Raw genomic sequence first — 12,373 nt, 5'->3', positions numbered from 1 at the left:
GGGAGAGGTCCAGGGCACGTGATGCACCTCCAGCTAGTTGGGAGAATTTTTCAGATGCCTTCCTTGACCAGTACTTACCGCAGGAGATCCGACAGGCTTGGGTTGATCGGTTTTTACCCCTCAAGCAGGGCAATATGAGTGTCCAAGAGTATAGTCTTCGTTTTGACTCACTAGCCAGATATGAACCATCCATAGTTGCTACTATGCGTGACAGGATCCACAGGTTTATACCAGGGTTAGCCCCAAAGTTGACCGAGGCATGTGCCACCGCTGCATTGCATGATAGTATGGATATCTCCCGGATTCAGGCATTCGCTCAGAATATAGAAAGGGGTAGGCGTCGACAATAGGGTACAGAGAAGATTGAGCAAGGGCAACATAAGAGGATGACATTTCCCAGGTCTCAGGAGCAGTCTCAGGGTAGTTATAGGCCCCAGTACTTCAGACGGCCACCTAGGCCTCCGCCACCTCAGTTACAGGGTTACAGGTATGACCACTATACTGAGTCACAACCAGGTGAGAGATTATGGGCATCGGGTTTGCAACGACAATGAGGTTCAAGGCAGACATAGTCATTTCCGCCGCGGTATGACATCTGTGGTAGAGGACACTTGGGCCAATGCCGAGCAGGTTCTGATGCTTGTTATACATCTGAGCGACCAGGGCATATGATTCGAGATTGCCCAAATAGAGATTCTAGGGGTATGGCACAACCAGCAAGTTCAGCAATAGGATCATCTATGTCTGTGCATACTTCAAGGCACGAGTCTCAGTTTTCGGCTGGTAGAGGTCAAGACAGAGGTAGAGGTTCCAGTTCAGGTGTTAATCATAACCGTATATATGGTTTAGCGGGTCGACATGACCAAGAGACTTCACCAGACGTTGTGACATATATATTGACCATTTTCTCTCACGATGCTTATGCCTTGATAGACCCAGGATCTACGTTATCATATATTACCCCATTTATCGCGGGGAAGTTTGTTATAGTACCTGAAATACTAAGTGATCCTTTTGCGGTATCTACACCAGTTGGAGAATCGATTATTGCTAGACGAGTTTACCGAGCTTGTACGTTGACAGTTTGTAGTCGTCAGACCTCAGCCTACCTAGTTGAGCTAGAGATGTTGGATTTTGATGCTATCATGGGCATGGACTGATTGGCAGCTTGCTATGCCACAGTTGATTGCTGAGCAATATTTCATTTTCCGGGTGAGGCAGTTCTTGAATGGGTAGGTAATACAGCGACACCCAAAGGTAGGTTTATTTCCTATCTGAAGGCGAGGAAAATGATTGCAAAAGGGTGCATTTATCATATTATGCGAGTTAGAGATGCAGATGCTGAGATACCTATACTTCAGTCTATTCTCGTAGTCAAAGACTATGCAGATGTGTTTCCAGATGAGCTTCCAGGTATTTCTCCAGAGCGAGAGATTGATTTTAGCTTCGATTTGCTTCCAGGAACTTAACCAATATCCATCCCCCCGTATAGAATGGCACCTGCCGAATTAAAAGAGTTGAAGGAGCAGTTAAAAGATTTTCTGGAGAAAGGTTTCATCAGGTCTAGTACCTCACCTTGGGGTGCACCAGTACTCTTTGTGCGGAAGAAAGACGGCTCGTTGAGGATGTGTATCGATTATAGGCAGCTAAACAAGGTAACTATTAAGAATAAGTATCCACTTCCAAGTATCGATGACTTGTTTGATTAGTTGTAGGGGGCTAGATTCTTTTCAAAGATAGATTTGAGATCGGGATACCACCAGGTCAGAGTTCGGAAGAAAGATATTCTGAAGATAGCCTTCAGGACCCGATATGGCCACTTCGAGTTCCTTGTCATGTCCTTCGGGTTGACGAATGAACCCGTCGTATTTATGGACTTGATGAATAGCCTATTTTGGCCATTTTTAGATCTGTTCGTGATAGTATTTATTGATGATATTCTGGTCTATTCAAGTTCAGAAGATGAGCATGTGGACCACCTGCGAGCGGTACTCCAAACCCTCTGTGATCGTAAGTTGTATGCTAAGTTTTCTAAATGTGAGTTCTGGTTAAAGTCTGTAGCATTCTTGGGGCATATTGTATCCGATGAAGGTATAAAGCTAGACACTCAGAAGATTGAGGCCGTGAAATCTTGGCCTAGACCTACCACTCCGACAGAGGTTCGTAGCTTTCTAGGCTTAGCAGGATACTACTAGAGGTTTGTATAGGGTTTTTATTCCCTTTCGACACCATTGACGAAGTTGACACAGAAAGCAACTAAGTTTCAGTGGACGGAGGCTTGCGAGCGGAGTTTCCAAGAGCTTAAGAACAGGTTGACCTCAGCGCCAGTTCTAACACTTCCAGAGGGTCCAGAGGGTTATGCCGTGTATTGTGATGCCTCAAGTGTCGGGTTAGGATGTGTCCTGATGCAACATGGGAAGGTAATTGCGTATGTATCAAGGAAGTTAAAGAAGCAGGAGAAGAATTATCCAACCCACGACATCGAGTTAGCTGTGGTTGTCTATGCACTTAAGATATGGCGGCATTATTTATATAGTGTTCATATTGATGTATTTACAGATCATAAAAGTCTGCAATATATATTCAAGCAAAAAGAGTTGAATTTGCGATAGAGACGATGGCTTGAGTTATTGAAAGATTACGATGTTAACATTCTCTACCATCCAGGGAAAGCTAATGTTGTAGCAAACGCTTTAAGTTGCCGATCTATGGGTAGCTTAGCACATGTAAAGGCCGAGAAAATACAATTAACTAGAGAGATTCATCAATTGGCTTTGTTTGGGGGTTCGGTTAGTAGATTCCGATGATGGTGGAGTTGTACTCCAAAACACTGCAAAATCATCTCTCATAGCTAAAGTCAAGGAAAGTCAGTACAAGGACCCAGAGTTGGTCGAGTTGAGAGTGCGAGTTTCGCAGCATAAGAATCTGTTGTTAGAGCTCAAGGGAGATGGGGTTCTCAGATACAGGGGTCGTCTATGTGTTCCAGATGTAGCTGGGCTACGAGATAGGATTATGTCAGAGGCACATTATTCGTGGTACTCCATTCATCCTGGGTCGACGAAGATGTATCATGACATTAAGGATGTATACTGGTGGAATGATATGAAGATGAACATCGCTGAGTTTATCGCCCAGTGTCCTAGTTGCCATAGGTGAAGGCAGAGCATCAGAAGCCCGGAGGGCTAATGCAGACTATAGAGATTCCGACGTGGAAATGGGAGGTGGTAAACATGGACTTTGTCACGGGTTTACCTCGTTCTCATCGTAAGTTTGATTCTATATAGGTGATAGTCGATAAGCTCACAAAATCAGCTCATTTCCTACCGGTCAGATCTACATATACAGCATAAGATTATGCAAAGTTATATATTAAGGAGATAGTTCGGCTACACGGAGTACCAGTATCTATTATATCTGACTGTGGGGCCCAGTTCACATCACAGTTTTAGAGGTCATTTCAGAGAGGTCTAGGGACTCAGGTGAATCTCAGCACAGCTTTTCATCCACAGACTGATGGGCAAGCCGAGCGCACAATTCAGACGCTCGAGGATATGTTACGAGCATGTGTGTTGGATTTTAAAAGAAGTTGGGATGAACATCTACCTCTTGTCGAGTTTGCATATAATAATAGTTACCACTCCAGTATCCAGATGGCTCCGTACGAGGCTTTGTATAGGTGTAAGTGCAAATCTCTGATAGGGTGGTTTGATGTTGGAGAATCTGGGTTACATGGGCCAGACCTAGTTCAGCAGGCCATAGAGAAAGTAAAGCTTATCCGAGAACGACTGTTGACAGCTCAGAGTCGTCATAAGTCATATTCTGACGTGCGGCGATGAGACTTAGAGTTCGAGGTTAATAACTGGGTATTCTTAAAGGTATCCCCAATGAAGGGCATGATGAGGTTTGGAAAGAAAGGCAAGCTTAGCCCACGGTATATTGAGCCTTATAAGATCATTCGGAGAGTGGGCCAAGTAGCTTATGCGTTAGAATTGCCCTCAGAACTGGAGTTAGTCCAACCGGCTTTTCACATATCTATGTTACGGAAGTGCATTGGTGATACTACCATAGTGGTGCCCACGGATGATGTACAGATTAAGGAGGACTTGTCATACGAGGAAATTCCAGTTATCATCCTAGACCGACAAATCCGCAAGCTACGAAATAAGGAGGTAGCCTCCGTGAAAGTTTTATGGAGAAGCAAGAATGTGGAAGAGATGACATGGGAAGCGGAAGAAGAAATGAAGTATAAATACCCCCAACTATTTCAAACTAAAGATATGGCTCAAGATGGGATGCTACAACACAACTCTATTCAGGCTAGTAGGTCATCAGGTAAGCTCTTATTTCCTGACTTTCAGTATTTATGATGTACGACTGTGTGAGGCAAAGTGTTGTTATTTATAGACATTGGCCACGTGTGGCATGCATAGTATGTTTTCTGGCTGCATGCAGGTTGGTTATAGTCTAGTGTACGGAGGAAACTCTGGCAAAATTTTTCCAAAGTCTCTAAAAGTAAACATTCGAGGATGAATGTTCCCAAGGGGGGAATGATGTTACACCCTATATTTTCGTACGTACAACTGCGTCGTGAGCAAACTAATGTAGGACCCAAAAATGAGATCATATTTGAAAATATATAAAGCAAGTTAATCATGTTACCTCTGAAGTTACAAATATTGAAGATCATGAACAACAATTACAAAGAGGGTTGGAAGGTTCAGAAGCTAAAAGAATTGAAGAAAATAATGTTTCGTCGAAAATCGACAAGTTGGGAATGTTATAGCATGTACTTTTGGGGTGAGACCAGGGTGTTTAACATGATAAGTAGGTTATGTTATGAGTTATGTTATTAGTATGATAGTCGTGTGTTATGTTTTAAAGTCAAGCGAGTGGTGGAACAAAAGTCGATGAAAGTCATCACAAGTTACGTTCATAAGTTTTACTAAAACTTTGGGTCAAATGTAACTACAATTTTATCCCAATATACTTAGAGTTATGGGGTGTTACACTCATCAAATTAAAGATCTATGAGTCTATTTTCCAACTCATAAAACCTTTTGTCAATACGATATCGGAGAAGAGAGATATGGATATTTTTGCGAGGCCGCGCAGACTGTCACCTACTTGCTTAAACGAGAATCCAAAATTGGGCCAGTTCAGGTCATCCAACAATGGGCCAGTTCGGGTCATTAAAAGAGGCCTTTTTAAATGCCTATCCCCTTCATATATTAGGCTGATAATAGGGCAAAATAACCAAACTTAATCTCTGCAAAAATTCTCCCAAACATTTCCCGCAAACCCCAATTGATTTTCTCTCCCTTTCAAGTTCTAATTGGAGGTAGAGCCTAGAGTTTGAAGAACCACTGTCACGACCCAAATACCTAACTTGTCGTGATGGCGCCTATCGTGGTACTAGGAAAGCCGACTCATTCCAAAACCAACCGATATATTCATTTCAAGGATAATTTCAAGGCTATTTAGCGTAAAAACCTTCATAAAGGAGTTCAAATCAAAACAAAAGTGTGGAAAAGAAAAGCCCGACATCGGGGTGTCACTAGTCATGAGTATCTACTATGATCTGTCTAATAATATCAAGGATAACTCAGCTTGGAAAATAGCTAAATACAACTAAAGGAAGATAAGAGGGAGAAGAGCAGGGGCTGCGATCGCCAAGCAGCTACCTTGCTATCCCCGAGAAAATCTACAACAAGAATAATCAACAACCACTACCGTGCCCAGCTACACCTGGATCTGCACACAAGGTGCATGGAGTAATGTGAGTACACCAACTCAGTAAGTAACAACAATAAATAAAGACTGAGCAATAGTGACGAGCAATAAAGCATATCAAGTTCATATCACAAAAATTCAGTAAAGTACAACATGCTTTAAAAATCAGTGTTTGAATCAAATCATCTCGTTTAAACCCGGTTTCAGTAAAAAAAAATCATTTAAAGATATTTTTCAACAGTTTTTCAAACAAAGGCTCAATGAAAAGATGAGCAAAATTGATGAAATCATAAACAGCCCCTCGGGCAAAGCATCACTCATATACAGCCCCTCGGGCAAACCTCACAGTCACTCGTGCCACTCGGGCATACCTCACAATCACTCTTGCCTCTCGGGCATAACTCACAATCACTCATGCATCGCAGTCACTCAGCACTCAGCACTCGCACTCAGTAGGTACATGCGCTTACTGGGGGTGTGTACAGACTCTGGAGGGGCTCCTTCAGCCCAAGCGCTATATCAAGCCAAATCATGGCATAAATTACTCAGGCCCTCGGCCTATATCAAACATACTGCGGCGTGCAGCCCGATCCCATAAATATCCTCACAAATTAGGCCCTCGACCTCACTCAGTCATAAACCTCTCAAACCACTCGGGCATTTCAGTAAAAATAGGGCATTCGGCCCAAAACAGCATTTATATGCATCAAAATAGAGTCATAAAACTGAGTTATGAAGTAAACAAGTATAACCATGACTAAGTATAGATTTTCAATCGAAAACAGTGAGAGGATAGTAAGAAAAGGCCCCTAAGGGTCCAAACAGCATTGGCACAAGGCCCAAACATGGCATTCAGCCCAATTTACAGAAACTCTTTCTAAAACATATAAGTATCATATAATTTTCACAAAATATGCAACTTTAGAGTTGATATGGGACAGACCAAGTCACAATCCCCAATAGTGCACGCCCACACGCCCGTCACCTAGCTTGTGCGTCACCTCAAAATAGTAGAATGATTCAAAAATCCAGGGTTTCAAACCCTTAGGACTAGATTTACAATCGTTACTTACCTCAAACTGATCAAATCCCTACTCTGCGATGCTCTTGCCTCTCGACTAGGCCTCTAAATGCTCTTAATCTATTCACAATCAGTACAATACCATCAATACACACTAATGGAATGAATTCCACAAGAAAAACTACAAAATTAGACCAAAACCCGAAATTGGCTCAAACCCGGCCCCCGAGCCCACGTCTCAAAATCCGACAAAATTTACAAAACTAGAAAGCCCATTCACTCACGAGTCTAACCATACCTAATTCATCAAAATCCGACATCATTTGGTCCTTCAAATCCTTAAATTACTTCTCCAAAAATCCCAAGCCCTAACCTTCCACTAATTACATGATTAAACAACGGAAAATCACCATATATATATATATACGAGTATTAGGGCTCAAGAAACTTACCTCACTGATAGCCCTTGAATCACCCTTCAAAAATCACTCCAAAAGCTCCAAAAACCGACTTGAAAATGGTGGAAATAAACCAAATTCACGAAGGGTTCTATTTATGGTTTCTACCAAGGTTTTTCGCACCTGCGGAAAATTTCACGCTTCTGCGCCATCGCACCTGCGGAAAAATCCATCACATGTGCAGAACTCACTTAGGAGCCCAGGTTCCACATCTGTAGCCCAAAACCCTGCGTCTGCGAAGGTGCACCTGTGCGTTTCCTCCGTTTCTGCGAAGCCTGCCCAGCGTCCCCCTTTCCGCATCCGCACCCCAGATTTCGCACTTGCGGGCTCGCAGATACGACCTCCAACTCGCACTTGCATCCTGCCTAGCCCAGCATTTCCCACTCCTATGAACTTCCCATGCGCACCAGCGGCCTCGCACCCGCGACTCTTCCTTCCGCAGGTACGGAAATAGCAGAAGCAGCAGCTTCAGCTGCATTTTCCAACTTTGACAAATCCGTTAACCACCCGGAATCACCACGAGGCCCTCGGGACCTCAACCAAAAATACAAACAAGTCATATATCAACATACAAGCTTAGTCGAACCTTCGAATCACTCAAAACAACATCCAAACACCAAATTACCCTCGGATTCAAGCCTAAGAACTTCTAAATTTCTAAATTCGGCAACCGATGCTGAAACCAACCAAACCACATCCAAATGACCTCAAATTTTGCACACACTTCAAACATGACACTACGAACCTACTCCAATTTTCGGAATTCCATTCCGACCCCGATATCAAATTTTTCACTGCCGACCAAAAATCGCCAAATTTTCAATTTCGCCAATTCAAGCCTACTTCTACCACGAACCTCCAAATTTTATTCTGGATGTGCTCCTAAGTCCAAAATCACCTTACGGAGCTAACGGAATCGTCAGAATTAAATTCCGAGATTGTTTACATACAAGTCAACATCCAGTTGACTTTTCCAACTTAAGGTTCTAAATAAGAGACTAAGTGTCTCATTCCACTCTGAAACTACTCCGGACCCGAACCAACTAACCCGGTATATCATAATATAGCTTAAGAGCATAAAGGAAATAGAAATGGGGGAAACAGGGTTATAACTCCCGAAACGACCAGCCGGGTCGTTACAACCAAGATAGGAGCTGAGTTATCTAATAAATAAGGTAAGTTTACTGCTCTCTTTCATCCATTCTTTTCTGTTGTAGATGCATAGTAAGTTGTTCTATATTTGTAAGAACTCATGGGACGGTGATCGGAAGCCGTGAGTTCGAGTTATTCACTTGTAGTGGACTATTTTATGGACTGTTTGGTGTTGTTGTTGGGCTGCGTGATTTACTATTGTTTTGTGGAGTTTTGGAGGAGGAAGGGTATGGAGAAACACCACATAAATGCAGGATGTTGGGCTGGTCAATCATCGTAATATTTTCGGGTTGTTGACACTACTACGATGGTCGTTTTGTGTATGAAGAGATTGAGGCGTATTGGGTTGTTTTGTAGTATTGTGTGGTGTACATAAGGTTGGAAAATAATGTATATATGTTATTGTTGTTGTTTTTGGTATTGTTGGTGTTATCTTGAATTTGGAGGAAGTAAGGATTATAGGGGAGATGTTGTCCGTTTTTATACAAAATAAGCTTGTCGTTCGTTGTGCGATAGTTGTACCTTTCGTAACTTAAATTATTGTAGATTAAGGTGAGAAGAAGCGAGTTCAACTTGGTGATTGGAAAGATTGTGATAAGGTATGTTAAGGCTAAGCCCTTCCTTCATGTTGGCATGATCTCGTAATTATATATGTTTGATAACGAGGCATAAAGAGAAGTTCATACTCCCGAATTTATATACATTATCCTAGTCTCATGAATTACAGTATTCTCCTTATCGGGACTTCATATTCAATTGAGTATTATCTTCTTCCAGTCAAGAGAGCAGAGAGCCTATATATACAGTATTACAGTATTTTTATTACCATCGAGCTATAATCGATGGGCAAGCCCTTATTTGGCAACCTCTGATCAGATGGTAAGTTATATACCGAGCCTACTGTGGCCGAGTGCCTATGAGCGAGCCCAGCATGGTCGAGATACATAGCCTAGTATGGCCGAGCGCCTATGAGTGAGCCTACTACGGCAGAGCAGTTATATATACCGAGCCTTATAAGGCCGGATAATTATTTTACTTACTATATTGAAGGAGTTAAGTCAGTATCAGCAGGTAAGTATATCTCTAGATCATCTTTGACTCTCAGTTACTTTGAGTTATTATATTATCAGTTCAGTTTCAACTTTCAGTTATGTTATTGCCTTATATACTCGGTACATTATTTTGTACTGACGTCCCTTTTCTGGGGATGCTGTATTTCATGCGTGCAGGTTCAGATAGATAAACGGGTAGACCTCCTTAGTAGGTGTTTCCAGAGTTCAGCCTGATCGGTAAGCTCCACGTCCTTTGGAGTTATCGGGTCTAGGTTTTCGTGTACATCTTTTGTATGTATGTATATATGTTATGGGTAGGTCGGGCCCCTGTTCTGATCACAATATATCCATCAGTAGAGGCTTGTAGACATATCCTGTCAGTTAGTGCACTATGTTGGGCTTGCAGGCCTGGTATGTATATTTTGGTGGTTTGTCAGTTGTAGTAGTTATGACGGCCTTGTCGGCCCAACTTTATATTGATGTTTAGTCAGTGCTAGTTTCCATTCAGTTTTATATTTTGCTTCACAAATTGTCTTGCAAGGTGGCCCCATGGTCAAATTATGACATTATATATTCAGAGTCCCTTTGTCGCAATTTGGTACGCTAGGTTAGGTGAGGCACCGGGTGCCGGTCTGACTCCCAGGTTCGGGACGTGACATCAATGTTATCGTCTAATATGATAATGTGCAAGACTATCGGCAAGTGTAAACGATTTGTTAAATAGAGGAATAGGATTGAAGGATCCATATGCGAAGCCTATCTTGCAAAGGAAACTGTCCATTTTTGTTCTTACTACTTCGACAGTCATGTGCCATATGCTAGAAATAGGCCCAATCGACACAATGTTGTGATTGAGAACGATCCATTATATCCATCAATGTCCATATTCAATCAACTAGGACGAGGTTCTAAAGATTGATTAAAAGGGGGCCTAAGTAGTATGGAGTATAAATCAGCTTCAAATCATGTGTTGCTAAATTGTCTGGAAGTTCAACCATTTCTTAAGTAAGTGTTGACGTAAAATTAATTTACATGGACTATTATTTAATTAGGATGATGCAACTAACAAAATTTTTAATGTGTCGCTCAGTAACTTCGTGAGTCAATTTGGCCATGATGATGTATATTCTACCATTTGAGGCATGGTTTAAAGAGTGTGTAAGTACAGCTTACATACTTTCTCACATGTGAATATACATACTTGGTCACTTGTGAATATACTTGCTCACTTGTGAATTTTTTAACACTACATGTAGGTCAATAATCCAAACAACGGTGTTAATCAATTTTTGAAAGATAGATCTTGGGGACCTGCACCTACGGTTATAACTATGTCTAAGTATTTTATTAATGGTTACAAATTTCACACCGGGGAATGCTCCAAGTATAAAAGCAGCAATAACAGTGGTGTATGTGTTAAATGTGGTGAAGGCAACCAAGATGAGAAAAATAATTATTACGGTATTATCAAAGAGATTCTAAAATTATCATATTCAGGTTGGCCAAATAAGAAGATCATACCTTTCCGATACAAGTGGTTTGACCCAATGCCTAGAAGAGGTACAAATATACACTCACATTACACCATAATTGAGGTTAATAAAAAGAGGGAGTATGATCGCTATGATCCTTTTATAATTGCAAAAAATATCAGACAAGTGTATTATGCTCCATATCCATTGCAGAGGGATAAGACTGATTTGTTGGTTGTAATCAAAACTAAGCCTGCTAGTAGGGTGGAAGTTGAGAATGTGCTAGATGTTGCTTACCAAAATAATACCTCAAGTGTTAACTAAATGGTGGATGATCAGTTAGAAAATGAATTGGAGCATCCTCAACGCATATTAGAAGAAGTTGATATGGAGGAAATAACAATCATAGAAAATGAGGACGAAGAATCACATGATAAAAATAAAATAAGTGAAGAGGAAGAATTTTCGGACGAGGAAGGATATTTCGAAGACGACTAGCATGTTAGTGTTTTCAACCGCTCTCAAATTATATAGATTTATATTTTCAATTCTAATATTTTCTTTAATTTATGCAAATGACCGGTAGGAGTCGAGGTAGGTCTAGGAAGGATAAGAGGCCTATTTATCATAAGGATAGTGCTACACCCTCCCTTCCTTCCACTCCATACTTGCATCCCTCCACTGCTGATGGCCGGCAGCAATCTTCTAGGCACACATCTTTTCCACCACATCCATCTAATCATCAGACTACCTACCATTCGTCCTCCCAGTAGTATTCTTACCATTTTCCACCATAGGGCTATACCCTGCTTCCTCTAAATAATCATGTATATAGTTACATGGGTACACCGAGTCAGCAGTCACAGGGCCATGTGGTTATATGCCCGTCATCTGCTCCATTTGCTTCACCACTAGCTGGATTACATCCATCTAAATTTCAGCCACCCGGATCGCAGCAGTGGTTTGGATCACAGCTGGGGTCTATATCACATCCATCTTCATCAACGACCCCGTCTCCCTCTCCACGGAGTTCGTCTCCTAGCATTTCTAGACTTCGCCTTCAAGATAGTAGCGCTGAGCCAGATGCCTCCGCTTCTACGCATGCTTCAGATTCACCGGAGGATGATGATCCAGAGGAAATGCGGTATGATCGTTATCATAGGATGATAATCAGGCCTGAGAGCAATCAGTAAGATTTATTTATTACTTCTTTATTTTTGCTGAATTATAATAGCTAGTCTTGTTTATTTAATGTAATTGCTATATTGCAGGTTTATACCTAGTCATCAGACAATAAAAATAATCACTGAAACTCTTGGCTGGTTGTATAATGCACCATATGCGACTTGGAGTGAATTCCCACCGGAGCTCGTCGAGAAAATTTTCAATCAATTTAAGGTTTTAATACAACTCTTATCTATTTAAGCATTATATTATAATATTTTTATCTAATGTTACACACTTCATTTGCAGACTAAGTGTGCATGG

This window comes from Nicotiana tabacum, chromosome 13, assembly GCF_000715075.1.
Source record: "Nicotiana tabacum cultivar K326 chromosome 13, ASM71507v2, whole genome shotgun sequence".
In the NCBI taxonomy this organism is placed as follows: Eukaryota; Viridiplantae; Streptophyta; class Magnoliopsida; order Solanales; family Solanaceae; genus Nicotiana; species Nicotiana tabacum.
Note: the sequence above shows the minus strand (reverse complement) of the source record.